We start from the raw sequence: 25,373 nt of genomic DNA, 5'->3' as shown, positions 1-25,373 counted from the left end.
TACGAAATTCATAAACCGTATCATTTGTATATATATTGTTATGCATTTTAAAATTATTATTATAAATAAAGTTTTAAAATTTTGGATATTTGTGCCAGAAACATCTGTAGTAAAAATTCTGGCATAAGTTCATATTATTAAATTCCTTTTGAGGTTGTAAAAGTTGTCTTCTATATTTAAAATAAACTGTAATTTAAAAAATATCTTTTAAATATATTAAATACATTTATTTATTTTATTCAAATATTTTAAACTATTTATAATCATAGCTTTATCCACAAGATTAGGTAGAGGTTCGTATGAACCTTATGAAAGTTACTACTTACAATCGATTGTACTTCATGTTTCACAGATATATTGTTTAATATTCGAATGATAAAACATTATTTATATATATAAAAGCAAACAAAGCCATTTAGTTTATACACTTCTCAGTAATCAAATTCACCAAATGTAGTCCCGAATTAAATCTTAATTTTCAAGTTTAGTAAACACACCTCAATAGAGGACATCCCCTGAGTGGTGACATGATTAGATATTTAGAAGCAGCAATATTCAGACATTTATTTACAGTGTTTACTGAAAAGGTATAGATATAGTTTTTAGATTTATAGTAAAAACTTGAAGTTACTTTTGTAAAAAAATAATTAAATTTAAAAATCTAATTATTAAAAGGGCTGATATATTACAATCTTCAAAAAAATTAAAAATTGAATTATATTAATACATTATACTCGTATAAGTTATATAGTAAATGAAAAATGATCAAATCAATGATTTACAATGTTAATAATCATCTTGTAGAATTAATTAAAATTGAAATTAGTATATTCAAAATTTATAAATTTAATAATAATTTATAAATATGTGATTGGTTTAATCTATAATTATTATTCCTTTTCTGTCATGCTGATTAAGAAGGAAAGTGAGTTTTGAATACAAAGAAGAATTTGTCTTCATTTCTTATCACAAATATCAAATAACTTAGGTATAGATCATAGTTTTACATATAATTAGTGAAGATATATATTAGTATAATATACAGAGACTGTCACAAGTCAAGAGAGGTTCAGGGCACTTATCTTTTGAGGCCCTAGTAAAAATTATATTATATTTTTAATTAATAAAATTTAACAAAAATAAAAGAGGGATTTTCATACATAAGAAATACAATGGAATCAATAATTTATAACAAATCTCTTTGAAAACTCAGTAAATGTGAGGCCCAAGTCAAATGAAGAACGTGATATGTTTTATGTTTCAAGAATTTCAATATTCTTATTCATGTTCTTCTCTTGTTAACACTGATTATAAATATTTCTTCGAGGAATGAGAAAATGTTATTGTGACATCGTCACAATGCAGGCAATTTGTAATCATATTATTAATTTACTTAATTTAAAATATATGCTCTCGATCTCAAATTAGTAGTGTCTTGCTCCTGTACAGTGCAGGGCAAAAGTTTGTTCTCGGTCTTACGTAGATGCTGCGCAGCTACGTTTATGTAACTCCGTTCAGGGAAAAATTTTTAATTCAAATTACGTGACTTTTTGTCTAGACCAGACGTTCATATATAATTAATCAGTGCCTTCTGTCCATAAGCTTTCTATATCTGGTCTCGACTTTCACCGTTCTCGATATTAAGGACAGACAGCAGTGGTAATTTACAATTTAAGGTCTACAGTTTCTTAAATTGCAGCCCCAAAAAATAATTTTTAACGATTTATTTCAATACTATTGGAATTTTAAGACGTAAAGAGACATTAAAACGGAAGTAAATGAATAATTTGCAAGGAAATATTTTAAATGAAAGAAAAAGAATATTTTAGTAAACAACTGAATAAAATAGTTAATATAATAAAGTAAAAGAAAACATTTACGTAAGCAGTGCCATCAATCACTTTACTTCAGAAACCTTATCCTATATAGAAGACATATTTCCATCTAGATAACACTAGGAAAGCAAAGAAAATTTTCAATTTGTCAAAGTCAATGTTTTTGATCGAAGTGTTTCGAGTAGACTTTGTTCAGTATGCTAGAAAGGCAATGTTCTTATTGCATATCGATCATAAAGTATGTAGTAGTACAGTATTTAAAATGGCCAAAACATAACTTTTCTTCCTTATAATTCGGGAATTCATGCATCAGAACTATATTAGAGATATATCTAAAAATTCAACTATCGAAACATGACAAGAATCTCCGTATATCCATTTGTTCAAAAATGACTTAGGACATTTGTCATCGTTCCTCTAAGGAATGTATTTTCCTTTATTCTAAGCCCTTTTACTGTCAAGTGAACGTTTTCAATCCGTGGTTGATCTTTTTCTTTTGGAATTTTGATTTTACTACAAATGTTGATTTATTTTTTTAAAGTGTTTCCAGATGCGTTTTCCGAATTATATAAATATATATATTTTTTCATAAAAATAGAAGATTTTAATCTTTTTTGGCTAACCTATCTTCGTTCTTTCCATATTTATTCGAATAAAATAGGTTAATTAACAAGTAAAATTTTATAAAGTTTAAGAAGTATCAAATTTAATTAGATTTATATATAAATTTCTTTCAAAAATAAATTCAGCGCATTCTTTTGTTAATTACACTTATTTTTAAGTGTAATTAACAAAAGAATTAACTAATTATCATCTTAATTTTCTTGTTTAAAAGTGTGATGAATCTTAAATTCGAAATATTTAAAATTTCATTTTTATAATTATATTAAAAATACGTTTGTAAATTCGATAATTTATTATAGAGATTGAAATAATTTTTCCTTGTTTATTAATGCAAACAGTAAGAAAATTTGCAAAAAATATGGTTAATTAAATTAATAAGTGTACTATTCACAATTTGCAATATGTCTTACACATTTAAATGCATATAGGAATATTCTTCTATTAAATTAACTGTTATTAAAGCATTAATAATGAACAAAGAATCGATTTAACATTAAGAAATTTCTCTGATAAAAGATATCAAGTTGTATAATGTTATGATTTCTGTCAAAGAACGTTCTTTTACAGATAATTAAATAAAAACGACACAGTGCACAACACCTATTATTGTGATATCACAAGCGATTTTTATTTGGAGTCATTTCTGATTACTATAGTAAACACTCCAAAGAAAGAAAGAATTATAGAAAAAATATATGTATAAACTACAGTTAATAAATGACATGTATAAAGTAAATTTAGAAAGCCAAAAATAGTTTACATTACCAAAAAAATCGATTATTCTTCTGCATACGATTTAAGAAAATTTCATTTATCGATCATAGAAAAAATCAATAGATTTTTTGTTAAATCTGTTTTATTGAAAATTCTTGTTGTGGCGTGAAGAAATCCTGAAATCTTTTAGAAAAATTAAAATTAATTTAAATTAAAAAATAATCTCGAAAACATTTCTGCAAAGAAGAAAAAGGAGAGAGGGAAAACAAATTCTTATCTTATTGTGAACTTCTGTTATTACTTTGACTAGTGGGAATTTTATTTTCCAAATCCTCATAGCTTTTTGATGTTCTATAAAACAGATTTCTGTTTGGGATACAAATCCTTATTGTAAATAAAAGAAAAAAAAACATATATACAAATATTGCATTACAGGAGTTTTATATTTATATATAAACATATTTATAACACAGTTTCATTATACAACAGCAAAGTATGTCTCATTTTGTTTCAGTGATAATATGTTTTTGTTAGCTGTTTAAGCCGAAAAAAGAAAAAATATTCAGTCCTATGTTCGACAATATATCAAAAAAATAAACAGAAATAAAGTCCCTTAAGAGGAATAAAGATGATATCGGGTATCTACGAGGACGTCAATCCCTTTGGCATGTATCTTTATCTGTACAATATTTGTCCCTTAGAAGGAGATTGATCTGAAGTGCAAATTTCTTTCTTCTTTATCTAAAAATTTTTTTATTGGAAAATTAATAGTGTCATTAAAGAGCATAATTATCTTTCTTAATAGAATTTACAGAAAAATATAATCGATAAACTTAATTAAAATTGTTTGAAGTTTGATAATATTGTTTAATGGTCATTATTATCTGAGTCGTTGAAATCTTATAAAAGTTTAATTGTGATAATTTAAATATTGTATTTTTAATAACGAATTTGAATGTAAATTAAAGTTATTACATTTTTAATTATAAAATTTAAGCAGATATATTTATATGTATATATATATATATTTTAAAGATTTGAATATTTTTCAAGCATATTTTAACATTAAAAATTTAGTGAACGTTTATTATATTTATAACTTAATAAAATAAAATTTAATCAAAATATTATAATTAATATAAAGTTGATTCTATCTTTTCTATTCGATGAGTGGAAAATTTAAATTTGAAGGAATAAAATTATAATTTAAACAATCATCTTGTTTCAATCTGTATGTTATATTAAGAAAGTTAATTATGACTGGAAGTCAAATCTTGACGTAGATACGAGACAGATTTTTGAAAAGTTTAAAACTTTCTCCAAGTAAATTAAAAGATGTCAATACTTATCAGATTCTAATATAATTTAATAAAATTATATTTGACCTTTAACCTATATCTGTATACCTAAAAAAAGGCCTGTATCTACATTACTAAAATTCATATTATGATTACTGTGTTATACATTTATTATTAGGCTGCAATTTGAACAAAAAATTATAACCTATAAATTCCCACTGTCGTCTGTCTGATGTCTGGCTGTCTGTCCTTCCTTAATCTCGAGAAAGGAATTAGATAGATAAATTTTGAGGCCAGATCTGGGTGGTTTAGGGGCAGTAGACCCTAATTAACCATCAAATTATTTCAATTCTAAATTCTTCCTGGAAAAGAGTTAGTTAGATAACTGGCATGACTCTTCTGCTATCAGGAAAAGTATGATGTACAGGGGCAAGACACTACTAATTTGAGATCGAGAGCATATATTTTAAATTAAGTTAAAATTAAAACTATGATTTAAAAAAAAATTTCAGCTCGGCACTGTGACGATGTCACAATAATTTTTGCTCGTTTATATTAAAATTATTTGTAAAATAATAAACATTTTAAATAGTGTTAAAATATAAACACTTTCAATAGTGATATATGGTAAAACAGTGATTTATTGAAATTTTGTGGGTTCCTTCCTGTATTGAACCTATAATTCATTTTTTAAATGTTGAAATTTAAAGAGTTGTTTAAGATCTTATGGCCTATAGTTTTTTATACGATAGTTCTTAATTCTTCTTAAACACGTGCTATACCTTAGGGGTTCGAAATATTTACGATTTTCAATTTCTAAACGCTGTTTTATAGTGGTAAAGTTACGATGACGTTATAATGGATGTATAAGTTTAGAAACGATGGAGAACAGGAAAACTTTTATTTCGTTCTCTTTTATAAATTCAAGCAAAGGGAGAGAAAGACTATTTGAATGGGAATCACTTACCGACCTAACTGAGGAACAATCGATCCATTCTGAGAAACATAAATGATTGTTCCCAACAAACTATCTATCCAGCTGTGGCCGAGTGGTAATTTTTTAATCTAGAATTGTTCCGATTGTGTGAAAAACTCCGTCTGTTCGCAGATAGGTCACGCCATCTGTTTCTTAGTCTTACTTCTTAGTTATGAATCCAAAATTCTCTAACGTTAATTACTACTCGATCGACCTCTTATTGTTTTTTAATCTCCATTAAATATAACCAGAGATGAAAATTCCTATTTTCAAATGGTAAATATAATTTATTTTCTTTTTTTATTATTATTTAAAATTCTTTTTAAAAGTAGATAAATTTCGAAATATCAATATTTAAAAAAATTTATAATAATTAAATATACATTTAATACTTTAAATCTATATAAGAATTTCATTTAAAATGTATCAGTTATACGATTTAATTATCGTATATTAGAGACAGGTTTAATTACAGTTTTCTATAATTATCATTTGGTGTAACGTATGCGGATAGTATCATCATGCGTAATTCGACAATTGGTGCAATTCTGTAGGGCCACTTATATTGTAAATGCCTGCTTAGTTTCGTCAGAAATCAGAAATGCTGTAAACTTACAAGAAACTTTTAAAGGTTATATTCACGTACGAGCATATAAAAATTTACATCTTTAAGTATTATTCTAGTTTATAATATTTAGAATTTATTAAAAAAATATAAAAAAGTCACAAAAATAAAATTGAATTATTTAAAATGATTCATGTAATGCCAGAAGGTAGGATGTACTGTACATATTCCATTTCAATTATTTAATATTTTACATTCTTCGTTCGACTATTTCACTTGGTGATAAAAAATTCTCCGACATTGGTTATAGTCCTTTAGAGAAATATGTCTATTGGGTATTTTGTTTTTTGAACGACATCTTTTCGTGTTGAGTAAGAAATATTGCGGTCACGGTATAAACAGCATACAAATATATATAAGAAAATATCTATACAGTATATATATATATATATATATATTTCTTTTTCTAGAAAAGCTATAATACCATAAAAGACTAAATTCTGGTGTAAAGTAAATGATACTGAATGAATATAATAAAGCAAATGAAATTCATAAATGAATATAAATTAAATAGATATATATATATTTTATTTTGTACACTTATTTAAAAACTTTGATAATATAAAGGTAATTTCATGTATATATTTTAAACTCATTAGCAAAATATTTTGACTGTAAAAAAATTAGCTTTTAAAATGTAAACATTTCGTTTAGAGACGGTTGATCTAAATGGATTTATACACGTAAAACTAAAAAATTTTCGGAACTTTTTGTAAGTCTTCTATTCGTGAAATTTTCAGAGAGACTTCACTTTCTTATATATATATATATTATATTATTTTTTATTTTTAAAAATCTGTTTAAATTTGTAAAAACGTTCCATTTTTTGCTGACTGTCTTAGAAGTACACGCAAAATAATCACGCTTCGAATTTCGTTATGATCTTCGTGACAAATAACTATATTTTTCTACCTGAATATATAATATATATATATATATATATATATACTATATTCTTTGTAAAACTTTGTATAAGTTTGCATAAAAAATATATTTATTTAATTTTTAATTAATTCTATTTAAAATTAAAATAATCACTTAAAGTAAAGTAATCATCGATACGATGAAAGGACGAAAATCACTTCTTTAATATTTACATTAGATAAAGTTTTAAAGTGATTATTTAAGAAATAATTAATGTTTAAGATTAAAAATTTTAATTAATTTTCGATATTATAATATTTAATGAAAGTTTTATATTACTAATAAAGAAATTTTAATTTGTTTATTCGGGTATTGATATATATTACGGGTGAAATTAATTGGGTTTTTGTTATTGCTTCTGGTTTATTCTAAATAATTTAATGAATATTCAATTATTTTTTTAAAGATTTATTATTTGTATAACATTAATTATATAAAAATTAAGTAGAAAATAGTTTTTAATACCTAAAATATGCGATACTTTGCAAGTGTTGTGGCTGGAAAGGAGATGATTTTTTAAATTTTCTTAAAGATATACTTTTAAGAGACTATATTTTATAATTTTCACATAATTAGTTAATTAATTAACAATAAAGATATGTATTTTAAGCCGAATATCTTATGAAATCTCATACTGTAATCGGTATTTTTCGAACTTTTCCAAACTTTAGTCATTCACTATTAAATCTCGTTACAAAGGCATTTTGAATAGGGGGAAAAAAGAAAACAAAACAGCACACTTTCACATTCACCCACCTCCTTTATACAAAGAGAACAAAATGCTACTAGGTTACCGACTTTTACGATCAACCTAATGTTTTATTTATTTGGAGATCAGGTACAGGGCAGTTGGCCATCAGAAGTTGACACAGACTCCAAGAAGAAGAAACAGAATAAATGAAAAAAAGAGCTTGTTCCTAAAATTGAAAGCAACAGAAAGAAAAGAGAAAGAAAGGTAGTCTTTAGCTTAAATATCTTCGATTTTCAAGTCTGGACCGTAACAAATTCAATGGAAGTTGGAGAAAAGGGCTCGAGTTAGTTTAATTTCATTTAGCAAACAACGTTTCAGTTCCGTATGAATCGATTCTCTCATGTAGATAGTCTGGTTTTAGCTGAGAATGTAATTTTCTTCAATTTTCCACTCTATGGCCGAGGGCAACATTATCTTCTCGTCTTCTCAATGCACTTTACAACATGGCTTAACCAATCATCCTACTGTAACAATACTGTACAGGTATATTTCTTACATGCTATTTCAAGAAAACTAAAATCCATTCGAAAGTCTGTAACAATCAGAATCCGTTGAAAAACTTACTGTTTGACATGTTCTTTTCCAAAAATACATGATTCAAATACATCCTTTATTTATTTTATACCCTGTTCTTTAGTAGTAATGTTAAGAATAATAGGCTGTTTCCATTTATTTCTTTCAAACTAATTTAAGTATCGAATAGAATATTTAGAAAATAAGAAAGTGAAATTACTTTTATGTAGCAAATTCGTTTCGGATTACATTTTAAGGCAACGTTGGGTAAGGTCATTGATGAAAGTACAATAATAGAAGTAAAAGTAAAAGTTGATTGGAAAATTTTCTTGTGTAATAAGACAAGAGAACGCATAAAGGATAAAATTTCTCTCTTTTCTAGAAATCAGAAATTATTGGCTATTAAAATCCAGTTTTCACAACGTTATTTTTCAATGAGTTACTTAAAAGAGTTTGTTTACTAGAATTAAAATTACATTTTTAAACTTTAAATTACATATTTCTTTTACTATTTTTTCATCAGTAAAATTTTAATTAAATAAATAAATTTTATTTTTATTTGTGTTAAATATTTATATATTTATTTAATTTAAAAAACTTTTGAAATATTTATTTATTATTCACTTCAAAATAGCACTGGTTTATTTAAATAATAAATTAAAATTTTTGTAAATATATATAACTTATAATATTAAATCAAAGAAAGTAGACTTTAATTTATTTACTATATTAATTTTTATTTACTTGGAATTCTAAATATTTCAATTTGTAATGATGTTTTATATTATATATATAAATAAGATAATAATATTTTATAAGAAAAAATATATGTATTTAAAATATCTTAATAAAATTTTTAAGAATATAAATTTATTTTTGTTATCTAAAAATTTAAATTTATAATTGTATATTATAATTTTAAAAGCAGATATAAAGATTATATTGTTAGAAAATGTAATATAAAATCAGAGATCAAGTAAATTCTCATCCTTTTACGCTAGTAAGCAGCCATATAAATTATATTGTAGATTATCAATAAAATTTATAGAATTTTTAACTTATCCTTTTATTTCTAACAAGAATACGGTGCTTATTTATGAGACATTTTGCTTAAATATAATTTTTTAAATGTGCATTTAGTTGTCTAGAAGCGCTTATAAAATAATAAAGTTACAATAAATAAGAGGCTCGAAATGCAGAGATAATACAAAATTAATTTCAAGAAATTTATTAAATAATTTATATTATTATAAACTTAATTTTCACACAAAGAATAAAATTTTTTTGCATATTTTTAAAATGAATTTTATCAGATTTCTTAACATTTCCTCATTAAAGACCTTATTTATTACATTAATACGGATTTTTAAATGTTAACATTTAAATATTTATATAATAGAACTGATAATTTAGGTTATTTACTAAAATATTTCATAATATTTTTATTAAAAAAATATAATTTAATCCCTTAAGTGTATTAACAATAATAAATAAATTGATAGGATTAAGAATTTTAAGTGAAGAAGAAATCCTTTCATCATACTTTAAAGTTTTAATTACTATAATTATAATGCTTTTATCATTTAACATTTTAAAATATTTCCATTAAGATTTTTAAGCTAATAATATATTTTTAATAGAAAAACTTAATTTTCTTTCTGGTTTTTTTTTCAAATTATAAAATTACACAAAAATTATAGAAATTGTAATATCGACAGGAATATTTATTTAAAATCCTTGAATTGATTTCACCTTAAAAAAAATAATTTAAATTATAATTAACTCAATTTACTTTTTCCTTTTCTTCAATTAAGTAAGGGAAAAGAAAAATTAAAATCTATTAAGTCTTTTCATTTAAATTCAAACTTTATTTTCAGGAAGTCTTTGGCTGCATTTTAATATTAGCATTTTCGTTTAATTGAATTTTCAAAAATTTTCACCATTAATTAATCTAATCTCGTTTTTAATTATAATAGTTTTAAACTTTTGTTAATATAACTTATTAAAAAATTTTTATATATACAAATTATTTTTAAAATACTGTTATTTTATAACCTTAAAATTCTATGGAAATATTAAACTAAAAATCCTGTAGACGAAGAGTCAAGGCTTGAATAGATTTACATATAAATAAACTTCAGCTTCGTCCTTAAGGTTTAAACTTATTTTCCTTTACATTAAAGGAAACGCTTCCTTTATATTATAGGGTCACAACAAATCTAAATCCGGCTCTGAGCTGAGGTAGACACCTGAGACGAGACGGATCGTAACAGACTTATGGATGATAATGATAATGATTTAATCCATAAATATTGTAATGTTTCTGTTTATTTATTTTAGAAACACTACGGATAAAGAGAGAAGTAAACTCTAGAGAAGATAGGATGATAATATAACAGATTTTAAGGTGTAACACTTGTTAGGATGGTGATGAGGACGATAACTTTTAATCATAAATATTGAAGTTCAACTATTTATTTATTTATTTCAGAAATATTGTGAGTGAAGAGACAAGGGGAGAATTCTTAAATGATATGAAATCTTAACAAGTTTTAAGATATAATATTTATTAGAATGATGATGATGATGATGATGACGGTGATGATGATGTTTAATCTTGGCATATTAAAATTTATTTATTTTTACAAACTTTTACTTGGATTTAATCAAATTTAAAATTGTATTACATTTCGAAAATCAAAAAAGTTACAAAACTTATTGATTGAAGAGAATTTTTTGCGTATTCTACAGAGAGAAATCTTATTTATATTTCTAAAATCAAAAATTTTATTCCTTCAATTTTATCTTTTCTGTTGATGCTATCGAATTTGAAACCTGCTTATAAATACTTTTATTTTCATCCATATATTCATAGTCGAAAAGACCATGAATCAAAATTAACATTATTATTTTAATTTCACATAACTGATTTATTCTATAATTTAGGAACTTTTTATAATTAATAAAATTTCTATTATCGCTGACAATTTAAATGTTAACATAAAAATAATTTTATTAGACTTTTAATATTAGAAATTAATTAAGAAATTGTGAATAATTTATAAATTGTTTATATAATTAGGTAAGTATATCATACACTGAATGACAAAAAAGTTATGCTCCAAGCAGAAGTTGAAACTGAATAAAGTATAAACGTAATGACTGTGGTGAGGGATTACAATATCATAGTAAAGTGACAATTTCTTGTGCATCAACGGTACAATTTAAAGAAGCCATTACATTGCCTGAAAGAAATTCTATACGTGCAGAGATTCGATGGGGCATGGAGGCATACAGGCGTAGATTTGCCCATAGATCTTGCAACTCTTACTCCAGATCCTTCATACTCGTAGACTGCCAAAGCTTATGTTTTATCTGGTTCCACAATGTTCTGTGGACGACCTGCCTGGTCGCCCACAGAAAGGCAAGACGAGAAAGTGTTGAAACGTGACGGAGATATTCCTGGGAAATCCTAGCTATGCGGCTGGACATTAGCTTGCTATGGCTGTTTGTAGCCCTACCATGAAGGCAACACTCGTGGGTACAAGATTTCTTGAATGTACCGCTGTACTGTCACAATGTCTCTTGCACTACTAGAGGTGATTGACTGTCATTCGAGATAGCTCTTCAGACTAACACGTTAGCAACGGGAGCATTGTGCCACTCAACAGTGCTAATTATAAGCCATTATAGTCTTTATCGTAATTATAACACAGCTCAGGGTCTATTATTTAACTATTTTTTTGTATATATATTGGGAATATTTTCATATCGTATGCTCCTCAGCCATCAGTTATGAGAGCCGTTTAAGTTCCGTAAGCAATTTTGTATGTAGATGAACAATTTTCTCTCCAATATTTGGTTTTCTGATGAAAGCCACTTTGCATTGGAAGATGGTGTGAATAAGCAAACGACACGATTTCTCGGTTTTGGATAATCTACTGAGGTTATTGAACGTCTTCTACATCCTGAAAAGGTTACTGTTTGATATACCATTTTTGGCCATGGTCTGATTGGACCCTACTTTATCAAAGATGGGAAGGAGCCATGTTTCTGTCAATTAGGAATGGTCTCAGATAATTTTGTTGGGTTAGAAATCCTCGTTTTAGTAAACTGCGTTACAGCAAGATGGTGAGACAGTGCGCTTTCTCAACAATTAGGACTTTGGAAATTAATTACTTTATTATTATTATTAACTTGGCGTACTGCATGTACAAATTTCAGTAAACTTTATTTCCGGCAATATTATATATAATGAATAATATTGAGATTCTAACACATTTTTTCAGTAATTTATGAAACTATCAAAATTTCTATTATTGAAAGAATTTATTGATAATTTTATAAATTGTAGAAAAATATTCCATAATTTAAAAATTCTTTAGCTTACTGATTAGAATTTTGTATTCTGAACTCGAAAAATTTACCACTATTAAAGAAGGCTGAAAAAAACAATTTTTTCGAAGACTTTAACCACTAATCTATAATAGAAATAGTCACGATATAATTCTAACAGATATTATCACGTTTGTTTTAATATTCCATCAAGAATAAATTCTTATCTATGAAATGATTTTCGAAAGAAGTTGATCCTTAAATCATTTTCCTCAAAGATATATAATTATTTCGTTTTTTCTTTCCTGTTTAATGTTTTTTTTTATTTTTTAACTCTTTCCGCCCTGTGGGCACTAAGAGGGCCTCTTTTAGTAGGCCCATTATGGGTTCGGCCAGGCCCACAATGGGGCGACCGGGTGGTGAGGAGACGGGGCCCGACATATCCGAACGGACCACCCCCCGAAAAATTCCTGGGGATTATTCGACCCGTTCGGATTCGATCCCAGGTCCCCCAGAGCGGTAGGCTACCACCTTTACCGCTCGGCCATCCGGCCGTCTCCTGTTTAATGTTGTAATATTTCTGTTAAAATGCTTCGTAGTAGCATAGAGAAAACGTAATTTTCTAATATAAAATAAATGAAGAATCTTTCTGAATGGATGTGAATGAATTTACTTATCTGATTAACATTATTAAAATATTCATAATCATTAATTATTAGAAGAAATTATAAAAGCATACTTGCATGAAGAAGCACATAAAATAATTTAATAAATTATATATTTAAAAAAAATAATCATTCAATTGTTAATTTCCAAGCATTCGATTGTTCCTTTCGTTTTCTTACATCTTATTTTTCAGGAGATATGAAAGTGATTGTATAAATGATAAAGGAATTAATTTGGTTTACATATGATATTGTAATTCTTGAAGAAAACCCTAAAAATTTGAAGATAATAGTAAATATTCTCAGCAAAGCAGGTTTGCGATAAGGACTTCACATTAATCTCCAGAAAATAAAATTCATGGTATTTGGAAGTGATGACGAAGAAATTGGCATCAAGACAGATGGGACGACGATTGAAAGAGTTAAAGAATTCACATGCTTGGGAAGTAAATTAACTAAAAATGTAAAATATATTGAAGAGATAAAGACGAAAATTACGAAGGGTTTTTCAAAACTTAAATTGCTGGATAAGATATGAAGAAGTCAGAATATTACATCTTAGACAAAGTTAGCGTATTGTGTGGCTCGGGAACGGGGTGATGCATAAAAAGCAAAAAGAAAAGTTTAACTTTAAAAAAAATGCTCCAGAAAGGTACTAAAGATAAACTGGCAAGACAAAGAAAAAGAAGAAATCTACAGAAGAATCCAGCCAAAAAGAATATATTATTACAAAAATTAATACTTAGGAAGTTAAGCTCTCATTCTTCATCGCAGAATGAAGAATGAGAGAGGAATTCGATGAAGTAGCCCTAAATTTCTTATAAAAATTCAATAGTTGTGTTAATAATAATAATAATAAGCTTCAATAAATATACTCTTCGAAATTACAAAGAATGGAGAAGAATGTGAGGAATAAAAAAATAGATTTTTAAAGATAAATCTATCACCTAACAGAAAATACACCTTAAATTTCAAATTTTAAACTTGTTTTAAGTTTACAAATACAAAATATCTGAAACAACAATATATTAATGAATTATTAGTACAAATTAATTAATTGTATACAATTAATAAGATAAAACATCTTATTAATTTAAGCATTATTTCGATGCTCGCAGGCATGCCGTTGACATATTGATGAGGTTGAAAGTTAACTGGTTGATGGAATTCCAGTTTAGTATATTTATTGTTTGATGTTAAAAGAACTTTACAGGATTATTTAAAGTACTTAGGATTTGCGCTGTGTCTCATAACACCTTATAAACGTTATCTAGGTAAAAAGGTAACCAATTTTATTTCAGATCTTCCTCTATCCGTATCTTTTCTATGTTCAGAAATTCTTACTTTAAAGCTCTAGCTGTTGAACTAATGTAGTACAACAAACCTTGTTGAAGTATATACATCTTGAGTCTTATCACAAATCGGATTATTTAAATTGGGCCTCACATTTAGGGGGCCTAAAAAATTTAGAAGATTTTAACTTCTCTTTACACGTAAGAGGCCCTAATTTAATAAAGAATATTACTATATTAAATCAGAGGAAAATTCATTTTAGATTTTCTTCTACAGAATTAATAAGAATAAATGTTTCTTTTCTATTCATTAATTTATTAAAGGAAATAGTTTACATAATATTTAATAAAATTTAATGCAAACGTAAAATAAATTTCAACATTATCTTTTTTTTTTTAATTTAAAAATTCATTTCATTCATGTTCTACTCCATAAATTAATTACAACAAACAATCTAATTATTAAAATAGTACAATCATAAAAATTAAATGTTTTTATAACTTTTTAATAATAAATTTAAAATCTTGTAAATTTTTATCTGATATGATTGATTAAGTTTCATTTTTTCAATAATTAACTGTCTTTATCATAACTTTTATGGACATTTTTTCAGTTTTCTACTTTGCAAAATGCTGAAAATATCTGAAAAATTTATTCACTTGAAGAAAAATAATTATTTTTCTACAAAAAAAATCAACTTTTCCTTTTCTTGCTAAAGTAAAAGAAATTCTAAGTAAAGGAATGTTTATACAGCAACAATGTTCTCTCTAATGGCAATAATGTATACATTTAAACTACTGAATTAAAAAAAAAACAAAAACGTTCTATTTTATCCCATTCAAATTAACTCTTTTTGCCTTTTTTATACTTTAAAAAGTAATTTACAAAAAAATTACTTTAACAAAATAATTAATTTAACTTTATAATTTAGTTAATGCATATGTATTTAAAACATTGAATTTTTAAAAAATTTTCTTGTAATTTTAGTAATAATTTTTATTGGACAATTTAATCAGTAGAAAATATATAAATTAAGACAATGATTTATCGAAAGACGTTAAATCTTATTTCTCCAGTATGTAGTATAAAAGTACACATTGAGTTTTATAATTTAGTCTACTTCTATGCTGTTTTATTCCATAATATCTAATATGTTATATACATTTTTCTATAAATATACACTTAATTTTGATTTTTCTTGTTATATAACTTTACGACACAAGATATATTAAAAACATTTTCAAACTAATTAATCAAAATTTGCTCTTAATATCTCTACTGAATTATTGATGAATGAACTTAAATAATTACTAATTTAGATTAGCCTATGCTCCCTTTTTTTCATTACGTTAATTCGTTATACTACTATGAAAATTTGGATAATGAAATAACCTTTCTTATAGTATAGAATGTCTTCCAAGTATAATTCAAAAGATTAATTCCTAAATATTTTCTATCAGATTCAACAAACATGACTTATTTTTAATCATATTTAGTAATAATATTAAACAGAGTAAAGTATAATTAATATTAATTCTAGTTTAAAGTTTATTTAAATTTAATTATATAAAGTTCACATTATCAGGGATTAAAAGATGGGTTTGAAAAATTTACATATGTGCAGCTTCATCCCTCATCGAAAGCAATGTTTTATTCAAATATATGATTTTATTTCATTTTTGACCAGAAAATTTATTATTATTTGGTGGTAGAACCTACTTAAAGGTTGAAGAAACGAAGGGGATTGCGGGATAAGAAAGAGGAGAAAAGGTTCCAGTAGGATGATGTGCGGATAGGTTAAATAAGAAGCTATACTATGAAAAACTTCGTATATATAAAATTTCATTTAATTTTTTTTCATTATAAAACATGGAAACTGACTTAATTCTGTGAAATACTCACAGAATTAAATCAGTTTCCATGTTTTATAATGATTTACTAGTAAATAAATATGTTTTGTTACCTTGTATTACTTAATAATTAACTAAGATATGATTGAACTATACCAAAAAGAAAAACATGAAATAATATCTCTTAAAATTGATAAATGACGATATTTTTATAACAATGAACTGTCGAAAACGCTATGCAAATGTTAAAAGTTCTGTAATATTGCTTTATAACTCTTCACAGCCAATGGCGAACAATTCAAATATGAACATAAATAATATATTAGCTTAGTCCATTTATTTTTGCACTTGTATAAATTCGTTTCATTTACTTTTTATGGCTTTAACAGCTTACTCTTTAATATTTGAATTGTTTCCATTGTCAATTTTATTAACGTTATATCCTATTTTATATTCAGACTTATATTACTTTTAGTTTCTTTAACTTAGCTACAATATTTTATGTTAACTTCGCCGAGTCTATAGTTTGAAAGATTTATTATCTATTAATAAATACATTAAATTAATCATAAATTTTATTATTTGAAAACGAAGATAAATAATTTTTCAGTTCAATGAATGAAATTATTATGTTGACGTTATTTATAAGTAATAAAAATTTTATATTTTCCTCATTAATTCCTATTGTAAATCATCGCTTAATTCTTCCTTCTTTTATTATGGAGAAAAACATCGTAGTAAGCTAAAAGCATCGCATAAAAGATCTACTTGTCAAGATACTACAGTATAATAAATGGAGCGAATCTAGAAAGAAGTAGGTTTAAGTTACTCGAATCTTCTAACAGAGCCAAGAATTCCGAATTTAAAACATCTTTGTATTATTATATTGTACTTAAAAGAAGAAAAGCTTCGAGTGGATCGAAGGAAAAAAAAACCTACGAAACATTTCAGTTACGGCAGCCATATTGAGAAGTCTTTTCTTGGTCTCGTAGAATTTCGAGTTTGTGCATATCTGCACCATTCTTAGCTTGTGGTGACCTGCTACAGAAATAATCGAAGTAATCGTTACTATTGATCTTGGATCACTTACACCTTTATTTCTTGTATTTTCCCCTTCTTCCCTTCACCTCACCTCCTTCAGTATCTTTTTATTCTATAACACTGGCTATTCTCTACATCCTTTTATATACTTTTTTTTATTTTATATTTTTTCAATTCCTCCTTTTGTATTTTTCCGTTATTCTGTTCATTTTATAACTTGTAGTATTTTTAGTGGAGTTTTATGCTCTTGTAATACTGAAACACCCCAGTTGAGTTTTCTTTTTTCTTTTCGTTTTTTTTAGTAAGAGTTTTTCTTTGACTACTTTAAAGTTTTTTTTCTTTTATTGTGAAATTCGATAAAGTTTTTGATATTCTGCAAGGCGTTCTGAAAATATCTATTTTATTATCTTCCGTGTAAAAAAATATCTATTTAAGTAATAAAATATCTTTAAATATCTTTTAACAACTGATATTAATTTTGAGGAAATTTTCTATATATATATTTAATGGAAACTTCGAATCTTCTCGTGGTTTTTCAGTAAAAAACATAATTAAACTAATTAAATTGTTGGTGTATTAATTATTAGGACAAATTAATTAATATTTAATGTAATTTATTTACATAAAAATCAATTAAATTTTCCTTTATTTAAAAAACATTAGTAAAAAGAAATTTTTAAGAATTTCTTATTTTTAAAAAATTATTTAAATAATTTTCTAAACAAACAAAACTTTCTAGAGAATTTAACATTTAAAACAGATTAAGAATGCTAGATCGTTTGTTACAGTAGTAACATTTTCTTTTTTCTTTTTTTTTCCTTTTTATCTTTTAAACATCATCCCAGTGGAACTCTTTCATTCGTCATAAAGTACAATTATGGGAATTGCAGATGAGGTCATTTACAGAACCATCTTTTCTCTCTGATCATTATTTTACCAGAGAATCGTATTTTTTGCACTTATTTTAGTTGCTTTTCATACAGGAGGGAAAAAAAGAAGGAAACATAATTTTGAAGGAAATAATTTATATAAGCTTTATTACTTTCTTGCGTTGAATTTCTAACTAACGATGTACTTTCCTTCAAACATTTATGATATGCACTATCTGGAAATTCGAAAAATCAATAAACGATTCAAATAATTAGTATTTTGTATGCATTCGTAGTATTTGTTTTCTCAAAACTGATTTTTCCCTTCCCAAAACTGATTTTTCCTTTCCAAAAAGAGATTTTTCTCTTCCAAAAGTGATTTTTCCCCCCTCTCAAATCTGATATTCTCCCATTGTTTCTCGTCCAAAAAATTATTACCCGCTCTTTAAACTTTATCATTTTTTTTAAAAAAAGTAATTTCATTAATTAAAAATTATCGGTTTATATAATTCTATTCATTCACTTTTACAAGCTTAATGAGTATTATTTTAATTTATTTGATTAAGAAGTGAACAGGTCTATATTCTTGGAAGGATTACGAGGAACAATAAATTTATATGAGCTTCGGAATCATTTCAAATAAATATACGTTTAACATTAGTTAATTTACATTAACGATCGAAATTAATGAAAATGAACGAACCTAGATTATTGAAGTGTAAGGTAATTCAATCCGGATCAAGTGGTTAAATATAAAGTTTGCCTGAACTTGCATAAAGAGCTTTAGTGGATTTATAATAATCATACCAAAAAAGTTTTTCTATTAACTTAAATTCCTGTTTTAACATTTTTTATGACTGGAATTGATCTTAATTGCTTTTTCTTTCTTCTTTTCCTCTTGTTTATCTTACTTTCTTACTTACTCCTCTTTTCTTCTGTTGAAAACAATTACAATTATTTCTATCTTAGTGTTTTATTTACCTACAGCATTAGTTTTTATAAATGTAGTATGTAACATTTATAAAGTTACACTTAAAGCTAGAAAGTAGTGCATTATAATAGAGATTCGTACATTTATTTCTCTATATACATATATTTTTTAATTAAGTCAAAGTTTATTCTGGATAAATGTTTAGTAAAGAATAAGGAGATTTATTTAGATTCATAATGATAAAATAGGAGATTTTTCTTAGACAATAATCGATATTAATTGTAATAATATGTGATTATTCGTGAAAGAAATGTATTAAATATAACGAAATAATATTTTAAATCGTGTTAGAATATTTCTTAATCAATTCTTAAGTTTTCTTACAGTAAAACATGTCAGAGATCTTGATTAATCTTTATCTAAAACTACAGTTTTGGATGCTGATTAACCAAAATCTCTTGGAAATTATTTAATAAATATATAATATTTTTCATTAACTACTTTTAGGTATTTTAAACTTAATTTCTCTCAAATTTTCATGATTTTATAATTGTAATTAAACATCAAAAGCATTAACTTTTGTTCTATTGTATCACATTTTAAAAGGATAATTTATAATTAAATGTAAATATTAATTTAAAAATAAAGAATAAAAATTTATAATAAAGAAATAAAAATTTTAAAGTTTTAAGTATGTAACTCATCGACTTAATTAAAGCTTAATAGTAAATAAATTTATTATATTAAATTTAAAACGATATGAGAAAAATAAGTGTATAAAGAATGATGAAGAATATAAGTATATTTCTAAGTAAGGAATTATATCAATTAAATTTCTGTCATTATTGCTCCTTTAAACTAATCTTATAGCCCATCCTTTAATAAAGTATAATTACAAGTGTCACCAGCAGGTGTTGTCGCTCTGACATCTGAAATATTGTTATATCTGGCAAAGTTTGCCAGAAACGAATCAACTCACAGCATAATTTACAAGGTCAGTATTATTTTTTTTACATTAGAAAATATCTCTATAAAATCATTTCTCATTTGAGAATTAATAAAATGATCATTTAAATATATAATAAATTTTTAGAATCATTTCTAAGTTACAGTTACATACATTTAATTTTAATTTACGATTTTAGTAAGAGATAAAAATTTAAATTGATTATATTTAATGTTAGAGAGTTATTTTTTTTCTTTGAAGAGTTGATAAAAACAGTAAGATAAACAAATTGCATGTATTTTTATTTTTAAAAAAATAATAAATAAATAAATCTCTGCTTTGTAAATTCAGTTGATCACGTCATATAGTATTTACCGTTTCCTTAAATTAAAAATTCGAGTAAATATTATTTTTTTTTAAAGGTAGGAAAGAAATTTCTAACGTTGATAAATTATGCAATTCGTCTGAATTTAGTTTTAAACTTTATAAAAAAAATTGTTTTATAAATCAAATTAAAGTGCCAAATCTCTTACTACTTCATCTTAAATGACGGATTGAATTTTCATATTGTATCTGATAGAAGGCTGTAATAATAATCTACTATAAAAAATTTGGGTTATATCTGTTTAAATTTATGTAATTTTAATCATTTTATATTATATATTAGCAAAGATAATGTAATTTTTAGTGTTTTTTTTAAAGTTCCTTTACAAAAACATGTCGAATTTATTGTAAGAAATTGTTTATGTTTATTTTAAAAAATTAAATATTTGTAGTTATTTTTTAATAGTAAAAGCCAGTTTTTTGACTCCAGAGAACTAAGTTTAGTAGATTTTAAGTAAAAATTTACGTAATAATTTCTTTAATTAAAATCGTTAATTTTATTATAAATAAATCAAATATTTGCATATAAAAAGCTATAAATGTTTCAAGTAAAAGAAATTTCAAGTTCTTAAACTAGAATTATTGTAAATCATTATAAAAATTTACGTACAATTATTAATAATAAGAGCCTAGATACGGTTTCAATTTGAAAAAAAAACAAAATCCGAAAGAAGAAAAAAACTAATATTTTGTACAATTAAAAAAAAGGAAAGAAAAAAGTTAATTCATAATCCGCGAAAATTACCAAGAAAATTAATATTCCACCGAGAATAAAACGTTTTTCAAAAGATTATAATTAATCTATAACATTGAAAATAAGGTTAATTAATAAAAATTAATGAAAATAAAGCAAAGTATACGTCAAAAAAGATGGTTCACTGTTATAATGTGATATCTACCATCTGGACGACAAGGTGGGAGTTCCGAGTGACTCGATAGGCAGTTATGTGAGAAGTACCAGTCAGACACCGTTGTACCCTACTTAGAACGTCATCTTTGATGGATAGGATATCTGTCGGGAGATGCCAAAATCGAATCCCCCTGTGCACGGTATCATAAGGAAGATCGTTCTGTGTCGTTCTCTTTCGACAAGATCTCTCGGGGGTAATGTGATAATCACATGTTCCTTTACTTCATACTTCCTAAAACATTAAAACAAGATTAAAATGCCGTTTAATCGAGTTTCTTCTTTATCCTTATAAAAGTTTAAGTATCAATAACAATTTAATATTTTGTTCTTTTTAATGTATTGTTAATCTATTCCGGATTGCGATTATTATAAAAAAATATTTTTAAATTTAGTTAATTAATGACGTAAATTTATTGTAATTTGATAAAATAATTTAATTTTATTTAATTATTAATAGTTGGCAGAGTCGTCAAGAGGGCAGAGCTGGGAATTTATCCCAGTGGTTCGTACCTAAATTAATGTTATTTTTACTAACGAAATATAAAATATTTAAGACCGTTTTTTATTGTATAAAAGTCCTTCTATGTGTATTTCATTTGTTCAAAGGAATAAATAAAATAAAATAAAAAAGGACCTGCTCTACCCTCAAGCTCTCGATGGCTCTAATAGTTGGAAGAATAATTACTCGAGTTATTTCTTTGTAGTTTCCATGAATTATTTTGATAAATTTTTATAAAGAATATTAATACAAAACTTTCATTAAGAATACGGTTATTAATAAAGATTTTCTTGTTGGTATATGCTATGCTACTATACTAATGAATGCATTATTAAAGTTTTAAGTTATTCTTCCCATTCACGGTAATGTTGTTGACTCAGAAACTAGAACAAACTTGTACCACCGAGTTTGTAACCCAAGCTTTGAAAGAATATTTCAGTGAACTTTGCTATTTATTGAAACGAGAACATCCACTCTTCTTTCAGAGCCAATTACTCTGAAATACGAAACTTTGGATCGCATTTCAGCAATTAGAAATGTTGAAAGAAAGTGAATTAAAAACATTTCTTTTCTTTCTCTTGATTAATTTTTACTTAAAATTTTAATAAATATAAATGAAATCGAAACTAAATATTAAAAACAAAATATTTTTAAATAAAATGAGAAGTTAGAAAAAACTCTTGTTTCGACTTAATTACTTAATAACAGATAGAGCTTTATATTTTAAATAATTATTTAGATGTTTTAATATTACTAATAGCTTTAAAAGTCATTTTTAATGTATAATTAACTCTACATTACTTAAAATTATAAATGAAACTTGCACTTTATCTAATATCAAAGCTGGATTTGTACATATGCTAAACAAATTAGGGTCTGATAGTTTGAGGCCCTATCCCTAGAGCTTGTGTAGATGTAGGTCTTCAAGCTATGATGCCCTAAAGCTTAAGCTATGAGGGCCTCGCTTCGCTATGAGAACAAGTTAACATATATATTTCCTATTATTATATAGCCTTTTATAAGTTCCAGCTTAGTGTCACAAGTTTACTTTGTAGTAGGGAGGTTATATTGTTTTTTAAATATGTTTCATCTTGATTTGTATTAATGTAATTATATATTTAAATACATTAAGCATTGTAACTTTCTACTTAAACAATTACTATTCATCCAAAAATTACACAATGCTATCTATTTATCTATTCTGTATCAAAAGTTAATAATAAAAATTAAACGAGGTTAATATATTTAAACGAGAATATATTTGTATGCAAATCGAACAGAATTGGAAATTTCAAAGCTTCATGGAGAGGTGGTAACTATAGTGTCGTCATTGCCTCAACATTAACAACAGAAAGATTGCCCTGTGTTTGTTTATTATTACTCGATATTATCAAACATTACTTAAACATAAATATCTATTGATTTGTTACAAATTGTGCTTGCAACTTTTCTGCAAAACGTTAAATGTCTGATAAACTTTGCTGAAGAGCACTCCTGAAATTAAATTTTGTTTAATTAAAATTCGAAAAAAAATTATTTCATTTTTTAAAATATTCAACTGGAAATTAATGAAATGTCATAATAAAAAAACGGAAAAAATTAGAAATATCATTCTAAGAAACTTGATAAATTTAGAAAAGCAAAGATTTTTCAGAATTATAATAAATAATTTTAAATGATTTCAAAATTTATCTGAAGTCACGCGATTATAAAATATTTACAAATTTTAAAACGAAAATAAATAAAAAAATTCATTCGAAACTTTGCTACTTGTAGAGATAAGTTCGTGGATTTATTAATCGTGTGATTGAGAATGGCATCAGCTTTTTGCATCTGTTTTGCCTGGAATAAACGCGAGTATTCAGGAAAGATGTCTCTCTTTAATGAAAAATAAACAAAATACAAATTGTAAATATAATTTCATTAAAAAGTATATCATCAAAATCGTATATATAAACAGTCAAACCTTAAACGGTGGCCATTTTTTCACAAACGTATCTTTTTGAAGTGCATACAAAATAAACTGCAAACAATGTCAATTTTTTATGTTCTCTTCAGCGACCGTTGTTCCGAGGTTTAACAAGAACTTCGTATTTTTGTACAAAAATTAATTTTCAATATTAAAAGGTAATTATTTGCCTTAAATTAAGTGAAGAAGTGTTCTAAAGAGCATCATTTATAACTAGCAGAATTCCAGTTTCGGTCAATGAATTTCATATTTTTATTAACTTGATACATATCATTCTTAATCTTTTACATTTAATTAATATTCCACATTACATATTTTACATTAAAACATTTAAAACAAACTAATTTTGAGTTTTAAATGCTGTATTACTTCCCTTATGTTTCCAAACAAGTTGGAACGAGAGTTAAATACGAAATATTCTTTACACTTCTGCAGTTTGTAGATAATTTATAAGATATTTTCTATTAACTATATTTTAATTTTAAAATATTATTATTAAAACTTTTTAAATTATTAAATAATTACTACTTATTATCATTTTATACAATGTTATCGACTTTTATTTTACCTTTATCAATAACTTGTGTGCCTCATTTAGAACGTTGGGGTATGAATCACACCATATAACGCTCCGATATAAGCAAAATCTATGCATTTCTGTAATAAAAAATAGGAATTTTATAATAAAAATTATAGAATAGCTTAATAAAATTCATCTTATATGATTAATATCTAATATTCTAATCGTAATATTAGGAAAATAGAAATTTAAATATTCGTTATTTTTAAAGAATTACTTTTAAAATTTTAGTTAAAAGATAAAATATATTAGTAAAATTATTTAAAATTTGTATAAATTAAGAAAAATTTTAACCGTTTTTACAGTAAATTAATTACAAGTTTCCTTAAATCATTTTATTTTGCTACAAAAAAATAATATTTGTTAACCTCCTTCACATGATTTTATGAAAAATTATTTAATTATATTAATATTATTTATTACATTCGTATGTTTTCTTTGTATTTTTGTTAAAGAAAAAGGATAATTACGTTTATTTACAGTGTTAACGTCGTGAAAAGTTGGGAGTGAAAAACTGAGTATAAAGAGTTACCTTTCAACAAGATGTAAGAAAACAGAATATTATACCTGTATGCCTATGTTTATGAAGAACGGCGTGTGTTATCTAAGGTCCTTTTTGAGAAATTTTGCTTATTTTCTGAGATTCTGTACTTACTTTCAGAAGACTACTCAGAAAAGTTCGGTATTGAGGAAAAAAAAATTCGAGTTCCTTTTTCTGAAATCATGTCAAGAAAGAATTCTTGTCTGCAAACATTTTTACAAGTATTAGGGCCACATCATGCTGTTTACATGCTGTTAGAATGTATTGAAAATACATTTTTTTTTGTTCTAGTTACATTCG

General features: G+C 25.2%; 1 long non-coding RNA gene across 1 annotated transcript in view; it reads right to left on the bottom strand.

Annotated features, from left to right (window-relative positions):
- The window catches only part of LOC136984689 (uncharacterized), a 39,966-nt gene extending 18,448 nt beyond the window's left edge, over positions 1 to 21,518 (bottom strand). The window contains exon 1 of the long non-coding RNA XR_010882222.1: positions 21,435 to 21,518. This is a non-coding gene — a long non-coding RNA (uncharacterized lncRNA). The remainder of the gene's footprint in view (positions 1 to 21,434) is intronic.
- Between the last annotated feature and the right edge of the window lie 3,855 nt (positions 21,519 to 25,373).

Source organism: Centruroides vittatus, unplaced genomic scaffold (assembly GCF_030686945.1).
Source record: "Centruroides vittatus isolate TY-2023 unplaced genomic scaffold, ASM3068694v2 contig_926, whole genome shotgun sequence".
Lineage (NCBI taxonomy): Eukaryota > Metazoa > Arthropoda > Arachnida > Scorpiones > Buthidae > Centruroides > Centruroides vittatus.
The sequence above is the reverse complement of the archived record's forward strand: the minus strand, read 5'-3'. Positions and strand labels throughout refer to the sequence as shown.